The following is a 17,495-nucleotide window of genomic DNA, read 5'->3' as shown; positions in this document are numbered from 1 at the left end:
AAGAAATCACAGTGGCAAAAAAGAGGGAAATCTGAGCTTAGGTGCCAACAGAGCATTGCGCTTGACCTCGACACTGCATCAGGAAGTACAATCTGCCCTGGCACAAGGAAAACTGTCAGCACCCACTTCTTCCAGATGGAAACATCATCCTTCGGCTTCCCAGGAAGCCAGAGAGCAGGAGGAAGGGAAAGGCTGGCTTCCAAGAGGGATTATCACACACCGTCACAAAAGCAGGGGCTGCCGTCAGTGGCTCTGCAGGCAGCACCGCAAGCCTTTCAAGAGTGCATCCCCCCGCCAGGCACAGTGCATTTTTCCAGGACAAGTACAGGGTGTGCGTGAGCTAAAAGAGATGAACTGGTGGGTGGGAGGAGGGGAGGGGATGTTTCTTACCTCTCCTGATCCTCATACGACCGTTCCTATAAAAACATGTTAGGACTATCCCAGAAAGAAAAAGTCTACTGTGGGACTACCTGGCATGGAAGATGCCTCCGGGGCATTAAAAACACAGAGTCAGTTTTCTTCAGGCATATTGTAAGTGGAAATATTTAATTTGCTAAAAGTAAAAAGTTTTATCAGTTGTTAAATAGTTATAGTGGTTAGCTATGTAACTCTGAGCGATGATTCACAAACTCCAAGCAAACTCAGTTCAATTTTCAGTCATTTCAAGCAATTTGAGGGTGAAATTCCAGAATTAGACCTTCTGATGCAAATAAAGTATCGCTGCCTAGTTTATGGTTACAGCAAATTCGATAGTGTTTATTAATCTTGTACTCTTGTGTAGCCAAGATCCTGACAGCCGTAGGCAAAGAGGTGGACAGCTTTCAAGTATCCATACTTGGTTACTTCTGTGTTTATAGAATAATTTTCTCCCAAGAGCAATAACCATGCAGCTGGATCCATCCTTCCACATCACTCTTCCTGGAGCTAAAGCAAACATTGTCTGGACATTCTGGTGATAACATCACAAGATGAGGCTCTCAGTATTTGAATTACTATTCTGAAACCGAACGTATAAATACCCTTTGTTCTGAGGCCATCTAGGGTTGCAGCAGCTATGCTGACAGAAGATTCAACACTTTCCTGTAATTCCTCGGTTACTGGCCTTGAAAGTGATTATCCCTTATTTCATCACAATTGAGAGCTGTCCTTCCAACACATACCTTTTTCCAATAAAGGCTACATTTAGCTGAAGAACAAGAGGCTTATTGCCTATTCTGTTCACACAAACATAAGAATAATGATTTGGGAATTTGAAATAACGATGAAAGGAGAAAGAACTATAAATCGTGGAATTTTAAAAGCTGGAAACAGCTCCTGAGATGATCTACAACAACTACCTCATTTTATGGATGGAAAAACTGCAGCTCAGGCATATTAATGAAAAAGGAGGATTCACATGAGCTTTCCCAAACAGCCGTCTAACTTAGAGAAAATGAACTTCCAATCTACATGGGAAGGTGGTTCCACATGGGTTCAGACAAGCACCAGCCCTGGGCGGGAAGGAGACAGTGTGTGGCCTGTGCCAACAGCCCCTGCAGAGACAGCCAGGAAATGAGCGCACCTGCTTTCCTCCAAGCTCTTGACCATGACGCTCAAGAGACCTGGTATGTGCTTTCCACCTCCTCCAATTCCACAGGACCTGCACAGAAAAGGTCTAAGGGAGTAAAGTCTGAGAATAAGTAGGGATCCACAACTGCTCAAAGTATGACTGAGACTGTCCTGTGATGACTGTCATCATTCTGCACTGACTCCCGGCAGGAGACGTGTAGCAGCTGTGATCTACTCAGAAAGTCCAACTGGGGTGAGGCTCTAGGCCCTGCAGTTCTGCTCCCATTTCCACCGAGTTGTTCTGACGGTGGCTGATCCCTCTCCCAACCCTGTTCCTTTTCTTCTCTAAGAGGTCACCACAGTTTTAACAGTGAGCAGAGCATTTCCCCTTCAACCAACAGGCAGGTAAGACGAGCATGCATAACTAATTAGGAACACAGGAGGATGCACTTTATCTGAGAAGATCCTCTTAAGGATTTCCAAAGAATTATATGAAGCACAAACCCTGAGAGTAAGAATAATCCACAAGCTAATGAGCGCTTCTTTTCTATCACAGTGTTTAAAACCAATTCCTCTGTTAATTGTATTTTACCAGATAGAATATTCTTTTTTAAAAAATTGTGTATTTAAAGTTACACCATCAATCTTAAGCCTCTTTTTAATGGGAAAAATATATCTATAGTCCTACATTCGAAGCCCCCTATAACTTGGAATTATTAATCCTATCAAATACCTGATCATTCATTCATTCATTTACATTCGTTCATTCAAGAATCATCGGTGGAGCTGGAACTACGTGTCAGAGGTCATGCAAAGTGCTGGAGATACAAAGATGAATAAGACACAGGCTCCTCCCCTCAGGGAACTTGTCATCTAGTGAGGAAGAGAGACATGTACCGAACAGATTACAAAGCTCGCTCCAGTGGTGTGATGGGGATGCACAGGTATTATGGGCATGCAGAGGAGGAGCCCTGAGAGAGCAGGTGGGCTTCCTGGAGGAAGTTACCCGTGCTGGGAAAGGGTCAGCCACCTGATACTGCAAGTCAAGGGGCAAAGTTAGGAAAGCGATGGAAATGAGCAGCAGGGCAGGGTGACAGACACCCCAGGAAGAGGAAAGGTCCAGTTGGCAGGGGTAGCAAAAGATGAAGCCAAAAGACAGTCAACAGCCAAGGCCAGGAAGGGCCTGTGTGCCCCGTTCATGAACTTGGACGTGCCCTGGGGGCCCTGGAGACTTGTCACATTATCTCCTGCAGCCTGAGGGAGGCAGGAAAACCCCACTGAACGTGGCCCAGAGGGAAGCCTGACTCTGCCAGGCAAGATTGGGGGAGACAAACTGAGGGGCAGTGACTTCCAGAAAATGTTTTCTTGTGTCATAGTCCACTTCTGAATCGTTTCTTCAAATACAAGTAGGACATCTTGGTCTTATGAGGATTTGCTAACCTAACTATACAATCCACTCGCCCTGTCTGAGCTCCGTTTCCCTCCCGGCAGGTTATGTGCAGTTCCTGTCCGTTACCTGTGCACAGGAATGCTGCAGGGATTAAGCAACAGCGTGCAGGGAGACACCTGAACACAAGGTGTGACCACTGACTTGTTATTTCATTGAATCTAATCCAAATCACAGCATCCTGGAGTTCTCATCCCTCACCACAGTTAAATCATTCTCTGATGTCATTCCCCCTTTGGCTCTTTGAAAAAGCTAGATCTTAGGGTAGAGGCTTGACTTCAGGCCAAGCTCACTGCATCAGCCGAGGCAGGTCCCAGGTGCAGCCCGCAGGTCTGGAGACTGGAGAGGGCTTTGATCTCGAGTCTCTCATCAGCCCAGCGTTGAGTCAGATGTGAGAATAAAGGCTCAGAGAGCCAGAGAGCAGTGATGCACAGGGCTCAACCACGACTGAAAAATCATGACAATTTTGAAAGTCCACAGGCTTATGAAGTGGCTTATTTTTAAATTTTCAGATTTAAAAATTATAAAACAAAGTCTGAGTGTGGGAAGAGTCAGAGCTAGGAAGAGAGAAGAGAAACAGGAAAAACTGGGAGAAGGAAAATGACAGAGTACAGGGAGTGGAGACGGCTGGAAGAAGGAGGAGAAAGGAAGACGGAGAGAGGCCGAGGCAGAAGCGAGCCCGGCACTTGCAGCGCCAGGAAGCTCATGCAGGTTTTTCTGTTTTTTGTTTTGTACCGGAAAGCTTTCTTGAGAATCAAGGGGGCGGGCTGGCATGTGCAGCCTTTCCTTGGCATGCTGGCCCACGCCTTTGAGTTTCAGGAGCGTGGCTTATCCTTCCCAAGCAGGAGACCTGGCCCAAGGCTGACCAAGGCTGGATTCACAGAAGTCTCTGTGAAGCATCCTTTCCTATGCTCCTTTTATTTGACTATCTACTTTAATCTGACCCCGAAGGGCTCATTTGCTCCTCCTCCTCCAAACCCCAGAGTGTGCCTCTGTATCAAGGCTGCTTCATGAGACTCCTCCAACACAGTCATTTCCTAGAGAAATCTCAGCCCTTCCCGCAACACACGCAGAAGCAGCTTCAGTCAATCAGTCCCTGGACAAAGCCAGGCCAATCTTCGAACACCACCAGGCAGGCACCCAGGTGGGAAATTCCACCACTAATCCACAACCAACCAGAGCTTCTCAGAGACAATTAGGAAAACTGGCCTGTTGTATGTGGGCTCTTTTTAATATATTATAAAAATGCAGTGCTTTCATGACACCCCACCACACTGACTGCCCGTTTGCCCCCAACCACAAACCCTGAGGAGGTGAGCACTACATGCTGCTGAGACCTCGCCAGCAGGTAACACACACAGGGACAGGGCTTCCTAAATACTCGCTGAACAAATGAACGAATGGTGGATGAACACAAATATCCCATAGTACAAACGTGTGGGCAAAAATCAAGAATGAAAATGAGGAACATTTTATGTGAACAATCCACTGCATAGCAAACCCAAAATGTAATGTGGTTTGGCCTCTGACGTCATTCAAATTTCTAATGCAACAGATCCTTAGCTTAATTCTTTCCCTTCCATCACTGCCCTCGTCCCTCCTTCCAGATAAACTGCTGCTTCCACAGTGGAGAGAACTTTTCTTACTACGTGTGGACTCTATACCGATGTGAGCACACAGCTGCACCGTCCAGGATGAGGCCTGGCCAGGTCAGGAAGCAAAAAGCCAGCCAGGAGAGCTCCCAAGCTCGGGGAAGAATGCACAGATCCCCGACACAGGCTCCAGGCATCAACAAAAGGCCCTGATGTTCCGCACAGACACGCCGCCGGTAATCAAAGGTCCTCCGCCCAAAGGCATAGGATGCTCACCCCCGGAAATATGTCAGAGAACACACAGCACCAGTTTGTTTTCCTGTAGATGGACACACAGACACAGCTCATCCCCGACACCCTCCTCATTAGTCTAGCCAAATTGTTTCTTTTAAACAGAAATTCTGGTGAAAGAGAGAAGACCCTAGTTCACTGGATAGTGCTGGTTTTAAAAATAGAATAATGTATGTAGAATCCATTTGAAATCAATTTTTTGATTTCTGGATTATAAACAATATTAGATTGTGAGATACAAGATTGACCATGCTCCCCACTGTATGACATATTTCTGGATTAACTGCATGATCCTTTCTTAAGTGCATCTATGGGCAGGGGTCAAGAATATATTATAATTTTCTACATAAACTGGTAACTTTCAAAAACTAAAGAAAAATCTTGATTTGCCTTTGATAGTTTAAAGAAATGTTTTGTGTGAGAAAATGCTTAATAAGCTACACTGCTGTCTTTTGAATTATCCTTTGATTATTGAATAGTGAAAAGAAATCAGAAAGCAACAAATGTATTTCTCATCTGAAGTCCATGAGCACAGGAACAGTTACATTTGTTTTGATGTCCTTTGGACTTTTTAATCCAGCCAATGACACTGAGTAGCCACAGTCTTCCACACATTGTATGAAGCCCTGGAAGACTGAGATAAAACACACACTCTCTGAAGGACTTTCAGTCTTGTTCTAGCTCCCAAGAATTTAAATCACCTTTCAGATCCTATCTTGTCATTTCATCTCAGAACATGCCAGTTCAGTTGATACAAGACAACCATAGTTATGCAGGCTGCAATGGCAGGCTGCCTGAGGTTCATAAATCACCCCGGCCTGAGGATCCAGGGGACTCCACCCTATGGCTCTACCACCGCCTTGCTGGGACCGTGTGAACATGCTATTGATGCTTTCTGTTTCTACACCTACCAAGTGAAAACCACCCACTCTCATTCATCAGTCTCCTCCCATCTCCAAAGTGCCTCTTGCTGTTCACACTCCGTCTGGCTTTCCATCTCCTATGACCACAGGACTGGCCTTTTGCTATGGTGTCCACCAACTTCCATGAGCCACTGACCTCTGCCTCCTCGTCCCAGTCCTGCTCCTCGGTGGTGTTTCTTTAGCACACTGCATCAGGATTCCGTCACGACAGGCCTGCACCCTTCCTTCCGCTTCATTCACTTCTTATTCTTACTGCTTTCAAAAGCTGTATCGTCAAAGACAGGTCTATTTTCTTCTTGACTGAAAACCTCAATATTTATGGACTTCAAGGACATCCTTTGACATTAATTCTATTTACCCATAAAGACAGGGCAGCTGTTTCTCCTACTGCCACAGATGTCATTCACCTCACTCAGTACCACATGCCTCAAGGAAATCTTGAAGTCACAAACCGAGTCAGGGCAGTAAAGGTATGGCTTACAAAGGCTAAGGACAAGTGTGACATGTGATGTCCAAGTTCAGGCTAGGTGTGAGAACCACCCACGAGTATTGGGCTGGCGATGAGAGACCGGATGCTGCCCCAGGCCATTCATTACATCTCTATGCAGGAAGCCATGTTTTACAGCAAAAGGAAATCCAAGGCCACCAGCAGCAAAGCAGTGATGGAATCTTAACAAGAGTGAGAACGGGCGCCGGGGGCGGGGTGAGGGGGTGGACATTTCAGCAAATGTTAGTAGGGAACCGTGTTCTCAGCTTCTCCAGAGAAGCAGAACCAACAGGAGACATTCATACGCATAAAGAGATTTATTACAGGGGTTTGGTTCATGCACTTCAGGAAGCTGAAAAGTCTCAAGATCTGCAGTCGGCAGGCTGCAGCCCAGGAGAGCAGATGGTGGAAATTCCAGTCTGAAACCCAGCAGACTTGATAGACCCAAAAAGAGCCAATGTTTCAGTCCTAGTACAGAGGCCAGAGAGGACCCATGTCCCAGCTCAAGTACTCAGACAGGAGAAATTCCCTCTAACTTGCTTGGCCTTTTGTTCTATTCAGGTCTTCGATTGATTAGATAAAGGCCACCCACATGAGGGAGGGCAATTGGTAGACTGTTTTACTCAGTCTACCAATCCAGATGTTAGTCTCATCCAGAAGCACCCTCATAGGCACACCCAGAATAATGCCTGACCAAATGTCTGGGCACCCCATAGCCCAATCAAGTTGACACATTAAATCAACCATCATAGGAGCTAAAGTTCAAACCCACAATACAGGATGACAGAGGAAATTCACTTGACTCACCCCAAAGTCAAAGTGTCAGCCTAGTTTCCCAGAAGACCCAGCTCTTGGTCACTAGAGAAAGCACCTGCATTTTTCCAGATGGTCATCTTGAGGAAGTGGCCTCTCAGTGTAATGCACCTGAAATGGGCACTTGATAAACATGGCATTGATAAAATTCTCATAATAAAATGACAAAGAAGTATCCAGTGTCTAACGTTTTTGCTCAGCCAACCTCAAGGAACTTTGTAACTCGTGGCATCCAAGTTGGAAGAGAAGCTTGCTGCTCTGGTCCGTGTGCTGACAAATGAGGCAACCTGAGTCACAGAGGCTGGGTAACTGGCCCTCAGTGCAGGACAGCAGTAGAACCCAGCCTCCTGATGCCCAGCCTAATTTTTTTCAACATCCTTCTAGGCACTTTTGGTCTGCAATTTAGATATCTTTCAGTAGTGGAAGTGGTTTAACAAGCAATCTTGGGTTGAAGTATGCAACATAAGGCCTCATTGAAATATTTGGGCGGACCTCCAGCATAACTCGGTTAAGCTGTCTAGGGTAAGATTTCAGGGCTACCACAGTTGTAGACTGGGAAGTCCTGAGCAATAGTAACTTTTATCTCTTTGTGCTTCCATTTCTTTATCTGTAGAAAGGAGGCTGTCAAATATGAATACCCTGCTTATGACATGCAGGCTTTATAACAATCCTGCAATGAACGCAACTCTATTATCTTTATTTCCCATTGTGGAAACTGAGGCACCAAGAGATTATTAGGTGATTGGCCAAGGTTGCACAGGTTGGGGGACCCAGATGAGAATTTAGGCAGCCTAGCTCCAGTCCAGCGCATCCTCTAGCCTATCACACCCGCCTCCGGCATTATTTGTAAGACTGTGAGCAAAAACGAGACTGAAGCTAAGAGCCTAGAACAGCACCTGGTTTGCAGCAAGCCCAACGTTAGCCCTTATTAATATGCCACCGCGCAAACACATTTTAAACCACAACAGGATAATAAACAATGTGGAAATCCAGTTTTATATATTAATTAATAATCTTTAAATGCTTAGGGTGAGCAAAGTCTGAATAACACATGAAAAAATTTATATAAATGCACAATGAAAGATTCTTCTTCGAGTTTGGTTTCATTGAAGTTTAACTGTTAGACTAGGAATTCCTGTACTTCTAAGACTTGCCTCAAATTGTTTTTGGTCTAAACCATCTGCAGGATGCCACAAAGCCTCCTGCCTCGAACACATTGTTATAAAACACACACAAGCAGAGCTAGTAACAAAAGTGTGAGATGTATTTGGAGTTGTGTTTTGAAGCCCAAATTGTGACTTATTACCTCTCAAAATAGGTACGAGGGAGTGCAGGCCGCAAGTTCGCTGCCCTGGAAGGCAGCTACACGCATCATCAAACTGGGTTAGACTAGTTCCGTGGAAACCCAACCGCGTATGAAAATAAATGATGGATTCTTCGTTTAAAATCAGAAAAAACATTTGGCATTTTCTTCCCGCAATTTCAGGGGTGCTAAAATATCACACGAGTGCAACTTAAGAAAAAGTAGAATCTTTTTCATTTGAAATAAGCTTTTTTTTTTTTTTTTTTTAACCTGGTGGTTTAGTTTTTTAATTTCTGCAGGAGTCAGGGCGCGAGGTCACAGCACCCCCACTTCTTTCTCCTGAAGGGAGCTGCCTCCTCGGCCACCCCCGCGCAGACCAGCGTCCATGATGCCGGGACAGCCCGCTGGGAGTCGCGGCCCAGAAGGGCGGCACGACGGTCGCCTCCGCAGCCGGCAGGCTCCGACCCGCGCGCGGCCGGCCTTTGCCCGGGACTCGTCCGTGGGTGGCTCAGCCCCTCCCCGCCACCTGGCGGTGACCCACTCGCCCGGACGCGGCCCGCGGGGCGCCCTTCGGGGATGGCTTCCTCCGGCCTCCGGCGCCGCCGTGGGCGTCCTCCCCACCCTCCCGACCCGGCTCCCCTGTGCCCCGGTCGCCCCATGCCTCCGAGCTTCGGGGTTCGGCCGTGCTCTCCCCGTCTCCTCCCCACCCCCGCTGTTCGGCAAGCCCCTCGTCCCCGGCCCCTCTGTCGCCCTCCCGGGCCGCCCGGGCGGAGGTACTCACGGGGCACCCGGACGGGGCGGCGGCGGCGGGCGGCTGGTGGCGGCGGCTCCGCAGCCGGCCGAGTGGAGCCCAGAGCGGCTCCCGCCCCGGAGAAGCCCCGCCGTGTCATTTGACCATATAAGGAGACGCACGCCGCGGAGGCTGGCGGCGCGGCTGGGCGCGCGGGCACTGGGCGGGGGCGGGCGCCCCTCGGCCTCGGTCGCCGCGTCCCCGCCCCCGCTGCGGCGCGCAGGGCGCCGACTCTTTGTTCGCGCGGGCTCGTCCTTCGCCCGCTCGGGTCTGCGGCGCCGGGTGGCTCCCAGGAGCGTCCCCCGGTGCCCGAGGAGGTGCGGGGGCGGCGGAAGGGAAGGACGGGGCCACTGCTCAGGGGCGCCTGGGACGGGTGTGCAGGGTGAGCTGTTGGCCGCCTTCCCCCGCAGACGCCTCTCGGTCACCAAGTGAACCCAACAGATGACCGACAAGAATCGATAGTGGTTCTTTGTTCCACTAGGGAGGGACTCAGGGAGAGTCCTGTCCCCAGCACTCCAGGCCCAGAGGGCTGTTTAGACATTCCGCGTTCCCCTCCGGGTGGGAAGGAGAAAGTGAGGCGGGCACGTGCCGCACACGCTCAGAGACCAGGCCCTGGAGGGACAGATGGCACTGTTCCACACGGCAGGAGAGGAGCACAGGCGGGGTCCGGGGCCCGGAAAGGGCTCCTGATCAACACGTTTGCTCTTGAGCAGGGGGCCAGTTGGTGACAAGGGCATTGTAGAAAATTTTTTTCGGGGGTGGGGACATATTGTTTCTAACATTCAGGGGAGCCCAGGGTAGGCCAGTCTCCAGAAAAAGCAGAGAGAAGTTTTCGATTGACGGGGGTTGATAGTCCCCGTCTGGTGCCGCCCGTGCCTCTTCATCAGGGAATCACAGAACCTGAAAATTAAGGGCGTCATCATATTAGCAACCACTTACTGGGCAACTGCTCTGCCTGGTATCTCAATTGAACCTCACCCTTTAAGGTAATGATTATTATCCCAGTTTTATGATGAGGAAATTTCAGCACAGAGAGATTTGTTCCAGGCCACGTGAACGATAACTATGCCAGCTGAGAGCTGAACTGGAGTCTGTCAGATGGCAAAGCTCTGCAAGTCTCTTACAGGGTCAGAAATGCCCCTCATCCCAGCAGTCACTCGGGTGGTTCCCAGAGGGCTGAAACTTGCCACAGACAGGAGCCCAACCAGAATCGGATGTGGGGAATCCAGCCCTAGGCCGCACCCCACCCCCTAAGGTCCCCGAACCCCACTTGTGGGGCTCCCTATCTGAATTCCCACCGATAGTCAAGGAAAGCCAATATCTTGAAATTCAGAGCAAAGTGTGGGTAGAAAAGGCTATCCCCTCCTGCAACTATCTAGATTAGTTGTCTATGCAGTTGCATTGACCAACTAGCTCTCAAATGGTGGGGCTTAAGCTTCAGTTTGTAAAAACAAGTTGAAAACATGACGGCACACTGATTCTGCATTTGTCTTCTTTCTGCTTTCTTTTGTCTCACTTTTTTTTTTTAATTGAGTTGTGTGTTTACTTCGTTTAATTCTTATTTTTTATTGATATAGTTATTTAGTTCTATGATTTTTCTTCTAATAACTGCTCTAGCTGTGTCACGCAGATTCTGGTATGTTGTGGGGATTTATTATTATTATTAAGAAACTCTACAATTTAATTTTGTGACTCTTTTCTGACTTAAGGAACAGAGGAACGGTTAAATGACCCTATGGAAATACAGTCAGTCACATGCAGACTCTGGAGGCAGACTGACCCAGTTTCTACAACAACGCTGAAGAAAGAAAAAAGAGAAGAGATAAAAATGATAAATTTTTGAAAAGATTTGAAGACATCAAAGAACAAATTCTTAAAAAAATAAAATTTTATGAGGCAATCTGGGAAGTGACACTGACAGTATATGTGATTATATTAATAAACTATTAATTTATTTTAGTTGTGATAATAAGATGATATATGCACACATTTCTTTTTTGAGCCCTTACTTTTCAGGAACAGTGCCAACATATTTACCAGTGAAATAATGTCATGTCTGGGGTTGTTTCAAAATAATTTGGGGTGGGGGAAATGCATGAGGCCAACATATGTGAAATAATAACAGCCGTGGATTATTGATAATCGGCGAAGGCTGATGACGGATACGGGAGGATTCCTTATACTAGTCTCTCTCCTTTTGTAATGCTTAAAAATTCCATAATGAAAAAAAATTTTAATTACAAATGTACATACCCTTTGCCCTTAACCTAGCATTTCCCCTGACAGAAAATTACCTTGTAAATGTACTTGCTCATGTGTAAAATTATATAAACAAGAGTAGTCATTGTAGAATTGTCTGTAATAGCAAAATCCTGGACCATGTTGCATGTTCATGAACAGGGGCCTAGTTAAAGACATATGGTATGGTATCCATGGCTCCACCCCATCCCAACGTGGTGCATGTCTCTGCAGTTGCTTCTAGCTGACAAAGCCTGTGACGGAATTCATTTCAAGAGTTTTTAATTAATATTATTAAGTTTCTTTTAGTAACAAAAATAAATAAGTAAAGTATGGTACATTTTAGAATTATTTATATATGCAGCTGTTAGAAAGAACACTATATTTCCTGATTTGGCCTGATCTCTGAGATATATGAACCGAGAGAAATAAAAGTAGAGAACACTTTGTAGATAGTAAGCAACCATTTGTGTTCACGAACAAAGGCAGGGAGGAAAACAACATAAGGGTATACTTGTAAGTGGTTGCCCCTGAAGAAATCTGGATGGCTGGGGGTCAGGTGGAAAGGAAATTAATTTTCACTGCATATTGTTTTGTTTCTTGTGAATTTCAAGCTATGTAAATGTGTTTTACATTCAAAATCGAAAATTGCTTTTAAAATAAAAGCAACACATGCTTCTTGAAGAAAAATAGCAAACAAAAAATATGTTAAACTGAGATTAATAGAAAGTCAAAGGAGGTTTGCTAGAAATAGAGGAAGGGGGGATGCAATTTCTGGCTTTAATGACACGTGCTTTATGAGCAAGTCAATCAAAGGACAAACTATTAAAAATGTTCATCAGACAATCTGGGGAAACGTATTTTTAAAAGTTCTGTCTTGTACATCATGGTATTCCCTAGTATGTGCTTAATAAATAAATAAATATATATATATATTGAATGAATTGATGGTGGATCACAGAAGAATTATTTGTGACAAGTCTTTCATTTTATAATTGATTATTTTATAGTATAGAAGAGAGAATGTTATAGAAAATTCAATATTATCTATGGAACTAGAGCTTGATTTCTGGAGTCAGGCCTGGAGTTGAATCCCTATCCTACCTTTGACTAGCTCTGTGACCTTGGGTAACAGCAAAATCTCCCTAACCTTCAGTTTGCTCTCTTGTAAAATGGGCTAATAACATATACTTTGGAAAATCGTTGTGAAGATCTTTTGAGTTGACGCATACAAACCACTTAGCACAATACTGGGCACACAGTAGGCCCTTAGTAAATACTGGCTTTTATTCAATGGTAAAAGGGAAATGAATCAGGAAAAAGAAGGAAATGGACTTAATTCTCATCAGAAAAAAGAATTAGGCTTTAGGTCCTGTTCTGAAGATAAAAGACTGTCTCGAGAGAAAGACTCTCTGCTACAGGTAGAAAGCTAGTTCATGGAAGAAGAAACAAGATTAGAAACCATATTTCCCAGGACCGGGATCAAGCAGCGACTGTGTAAGTCGCTCAAGCTCGTCTTTTGTTTATGCTAGCTCTCGTGTGATCCCTTCACTAGCCAGCCCGGTCCATAACGTCCCCCTCGCTCTCCTGCCGGGAGGGAGGCAAGAGAGAACGGCCTGAGCAGGCGGCGCTGCTGGAAGCCGTCCGGGAGCAGCAGGGTCAGGGTGCCTGGCTTGCTGGAAGTGCACATTCTCAGGCCTGCCGCTGCTTGAACGAGCCCTCGGGTGAGCCTGGTGACTCACGGCGCTGGGAGGTAAAATGCCCCTTAGGGATTCCGACCGCAGACTCAGTAATTTACCAGACACCTGCGACTCGTCCGTTTCCGGGGGCGGGAGAGCGGCGCGGAGCGAGACTGGACGTGGCTAGACCCGGACGCCCTGGCATGCTGCTGCTGAACTACTTACTCACTCGGGCGGGAATCAGCGGACACAAACGTGGGACAGGCCGAGAGGAAAGGCGGAGCTGCTGCGGGGCCGCGACTGCCGCCCTGTGGTCGGGGGGCGGGGGGCGGGGGCGGGAGGCTGAGCCGCCGGGACCACCCACGCGGGCCTGGGGCGACCTCGCCGTCACCGGGAGGAAAGGGAACACACGGAAACAGCCGCGGCGCGCCATTCCCTAACCTGTGTTCGTTACCCTGACGGACCCCTGCCGTGAGGACTGCCAGAGCACTTTCGTCCCATTTAGGAAACTACTCAAAGCCGGGGCAGGAAACCGGGGATGGTTTGCCCTTGACTCCGAGGCCGTCATTCTTAATTGCCTCACGTGGTTGCAAGGTGAGTGAGTGTCTCAGACCAGAAAAGCTGGCGGGAAGCGGGCAGGAGCGATCAAAGCACACTGCCCTCCTGGCAGCCAGGTCCGCCGGCGGGTCTCTGGCAGGTCCACCCGGTGTGGTGGCTCCGGGAGCCTGGATCAGGCAGGAAAAGCTCCGTGGAAGGTGCCTGCAGAGGCACCTGTGGAAGGGTGCTCGTCAGCCTGTGCAGCGAGCTTGTGCAACTGTGACAGGAGGCCAGAGGCCTTCCCCTCCAGCAAACCGGAGACACTGGATCTGGTTACGGCCTAGATCTGGTAGGATCCAAGCTGTGTGCCTTTGCCCCTTAGACTTTCAGGAAATCTCAGCTCCCCACAAAAGGCCAACTCTTTCTCTTCCCTGCCCGCTCTGCCACGCTCTTGTTAGGAGGAAAAATGGGTGGCCCCTTCTTAAGATGCAAAGTCTCCATAACCCATTTCTCTGCTCTCTCTCTTTCACAAACTGATTTAATGGATGCCAATAGTCAGTGTTTAAAGCCTCAAAACATATCTGACTTTGAGCCAAATCCACAAACAACTCCGTGATTCTGAGTTTCCAACGTTGGTCAAAGCTTACTTGGAGCATTTGATACAAGTTTCCATTGTGGCTTTGATAACTCAGTACGAAAGGTTTTCTTCTGCGGCTTAATGAGCAATAAAAAGAAACTGTTCACACCAGCAGTTCATTTCGGTCAGCAAATGTTGCTGGGCTGTTTCAGATGACAACTATTTCTAATGTAGACCCTTAGGTGGCACATGACTGTTCCAAAACCCATTTAAAAGAAGAATGAATGTCTGAGGTCTGTGCAAACCTGGCAAAATCCTGTTTTGAATGAACTGTGCTTGCTTCCCTAAAATACCTGAAGCACTTTTTACATGTGGCCTCTGATGACGCTTCCTGGCATTCCTGAAATAGGAGAGTCTCACGCCTCACTTGTTCCTCAGAATGTTTATTTTAAACCACACTGAAATCTGTTATTCTTTGTGAATTAACTTTGTGAGTCAAGACCGCAATTTCAAAATCCCAAGCTCTCTCTCCACCACTGCCAAAATCCTTTTGTACTATTTCTGCTTTGATCAGGGTCAGGATCAGAAAATTCAAATGGTCTAGCTAGGAACAGCCCGGGTGGACCAGGCCTCTGGAAGAGAGTGTGTGTGTGTGTGTGTGTGTGTGTGTGTGTGTGTGTGTGTGTGTGTGTGTGTGTGTGTGTGTGTGTGTGTGTGTGTGTGTGTGTGTGTGTGTCTGCAGTAGTTGTGTCTTCTTCACCTCATCTGTGAAATGAAGGATGCACCATCTCTCGTCTCACTTTAAAGAGTTATTTCAAATTATTATTTTTTATTCAAGTCATTTTTATGGCCAATCAGCAATATAATATTTTCTACAATGTCTCCTGTGGATAATTCTACACCATGGTACAGATTTGTGTGTGATGTAAAACTATGCTTTCAGTTTTTCTAGAAAGCAGGTTTGGGAATATCTTTCACCTATTTCAAAAAATGCTGTATTTAACATTGGACCTGAGAGTCATGACAGAGCTTTCTGGAACAATCAAGCTTCTTTCTATATCATTGCGATGGTGGTTGACTGTTGATATACCAGTAAAAGATTTTCTCTAATGTCTGACCTTCAGCATCTTCTGGGAGTACTATCTGTCACCCCACCCCCACCCCCACCCCCAATCTTCAAAAATTCTAGGCCATCCTAATTGTGCAAATATTTTTGGAATCTTCCGCACAGTGAGAGATGTTGAGCAATTACTCTACAACAGTACCAGATTAGTCACCCACCTCCCTAGAGGGCTGGAGAAGGCTCCAGTGGCAAATTATTGTCAGGTATCTGAAACGTTCATCTAGCTGTTCTGAAACTCAAGGAGGCCTTTTCTTTTTTCTTTTCTCTTCTCTTCTTTTCTCTTTTTATCTTCTTTTCAACAATTTGAAATTATATTTCCATTTTGCACATGGTCTTAACCTAACCTAGCTTCCTGACCTTGTTAACATTGGATGGACTCACTCTGCTCTCCCACCCTGTTGGCGTGGAGGGTCTATTTCCCTATGTTACTGTACTGCTATTGGGCCCTTGAGTTTCCAGGTCATGCTAAAAGCCAATGAACAAAATGCTTGAGAGGTTTATCTTTTTCTAGAAATAGGAGGGTGCTTCAAAGAGTTCATGGAAAAATAGAATAGAAAGATAATACGAATCTTTCCATGAATTGTTTGAAGTTCCCTCATATGTTTGGAAGGTCATCCCGTTTGGGAAGAAGAGGCTGCACTCCTGAGCAAGGGGAAGGCCTTTGAGACCCCTTCCTGCGCCTCACTCTGCTCTGGCTGGCAACCTCCTGTTCTTGCTTCACACCAGATAAAGTATCTGCACTAGGAATGCTGTGTGGGAGTACTCGGCCATTGCCTTGTTTTTGATCATTTCACACTCTTTCCCTTGTTTATTACAACAGGGGAGTGTGTGAGCCCCTGTGGGCAAGGACTGAGACATTTGTTTCTGAACTTGCTCTGCTTTGCAACTTGATCAATATACTGAATTTAATTTAGAGTTTCCTGAGTTAATTTAAACTCAGGAAAATAAGGCTGCCAAGCAAAGGCTCTGTATGGCCCCACTCAGACCAAACAAATCAGGCCCATTTCCCATCTGGGCAATTCAATTACCTGGACTTTGCACTGAGCTCCACCTTGAAAACAAGTTGAATTAAAGCAAAGCCAAAGGGCTTGACCTTCCAGATGGCTGCAGATGTGGACTTGGGAGTCTCTCTTCCTGTGTTCACGGAAGTAACTCCGAGTTATAGCACCCACGGGTGCAAGGATCACAAAATGAGTCCTCAGGGAAGCCTGCATGTGGAAGTTCGTGGGAGAGTGCTTCTGTCTCCAAGAGTCTAGCTTTTCTTCTTTAGGGAGAGGCTGCTTCTTCCGACCCACTCCTGGCATCCCCTGCCTGGCCTTATTCAACCACAGAGAATGTCACTCATTGAGGGACTTCCCTGAAGTCTGCATCCTGCAAACTGAAGCCACTTTGCTCATTTTTAGGAACCTAGCCAGTGAATCTGTGGCTAGGTTTCAAATTCTGCTTGGGGCCCATTGATTTTCTACCAAACTCTTTTTAAAATAATTTATGAATACAAATGGAACATGCAAAATAAAACAAACATTCCGTAAAAGTTCTCTCCTCTCTAACAGCATGAGCCTGTGTTGTGGGTCATTTGTGTGAAGCAGGACTACTTGCCTATATAGCGGCAACTCTGCTGTAGCTTTGCAGCGGCACCCTCCCTCCACGCTTGGAGGGAGTTCTGAGCAGCAGCAGGAGGTGTGGGCCAGGATAGGAGCACAGGGCTCGTCTCCCCTCAAACACATCTGTTTTACAGCACACTCCCTGGGATTGAGAAACTGGTATTTTTCCTTCATCCACTCATATTGTTGATGTATAGACATTCCCATACTGAGATCAGACTAATACGTTTATGTCTCCCTTGATGGTTGCCACCCACACACCCACAGAGACGACTGCAGATATTTGCGAGTCGTGTGATCCTAGTTTTGACTTAAACATCTGCGGGCTATCTTAGAACACCCCCCAACCAGCACTTTGGCACTTGCAGAATCACAGCCTGCGCTTCCAAGAAGTACACCTTTGCCCCGCCAGTTGGGTTTGCAGCGAGAATTGTTTATTTTGGACAGGCCTCCCTTGCTCATTTGCAAGTGGCACACACAAGCAGAGAGAGGGCAGCGACTCCTGGCTTGCACAGAATTAACAGGGCTGACAGTTGGTGAACG

The 17,495-nt window shown here is 46.8% G+C and overlaps 1 protein-coding gene across 6 annotated transcripts in view; it reads right to left on the bottom strand.

Moving 5' to 3' along the window:
* The window catches only part of FHL2 (four and a half LIM domains 2), a 63,780-nt gene that overhangs the window by 24,081 nt on the left and 22,204 nt on the right, over positions 1-17,495 (bottom strand). Inside the window, exons 1-3 of one of the 6 annotated variants that reach the window (XM_063078427.1) lie at positions 9,186-9,335; positions 8,408-8,490; positions 7,096-7,212 (exon numbers count right to left, since the gene is read on the bottom strand). The exons of 1 other annotated variant lie outside the window; for it this stretch is intronic. The gene's annotated coding sequence lies outside the window, so the exon portion shown is untranslated. Of the gene's footprint in view, positions 1-1,561; positions 1,628-7,095; positions 7,213-8,407; positions 8,491-9,185; positions 9,336-17,495 lie in introns of those variants that run through there. 4 more of the 6 variants (XM_063078425.1, XM_063078428.1, XM_063078423.1 and 1 more) reach the window with 4 other exon arrangements.

This window comes from Cynocephalus volans, chromosome 14 (genome assembly GCF_027409185.1).
Source record: "Cynocephalus volans isolate mCynVol1 chromosome 14, mCynVol1.pri, whole genome shotgun sequence".
Taxonomy (NCBI): Eukaryota; Metazoa; Chordata; class Mammalia; order Dermoptera; family Cynocephalidae; genus Cynocephalus; species Cynocephalus volans.
Note: the sequence above shows the minus strand (reverse complement) of the source record. Positions and strands in the feature narration are given on the sequence as shown.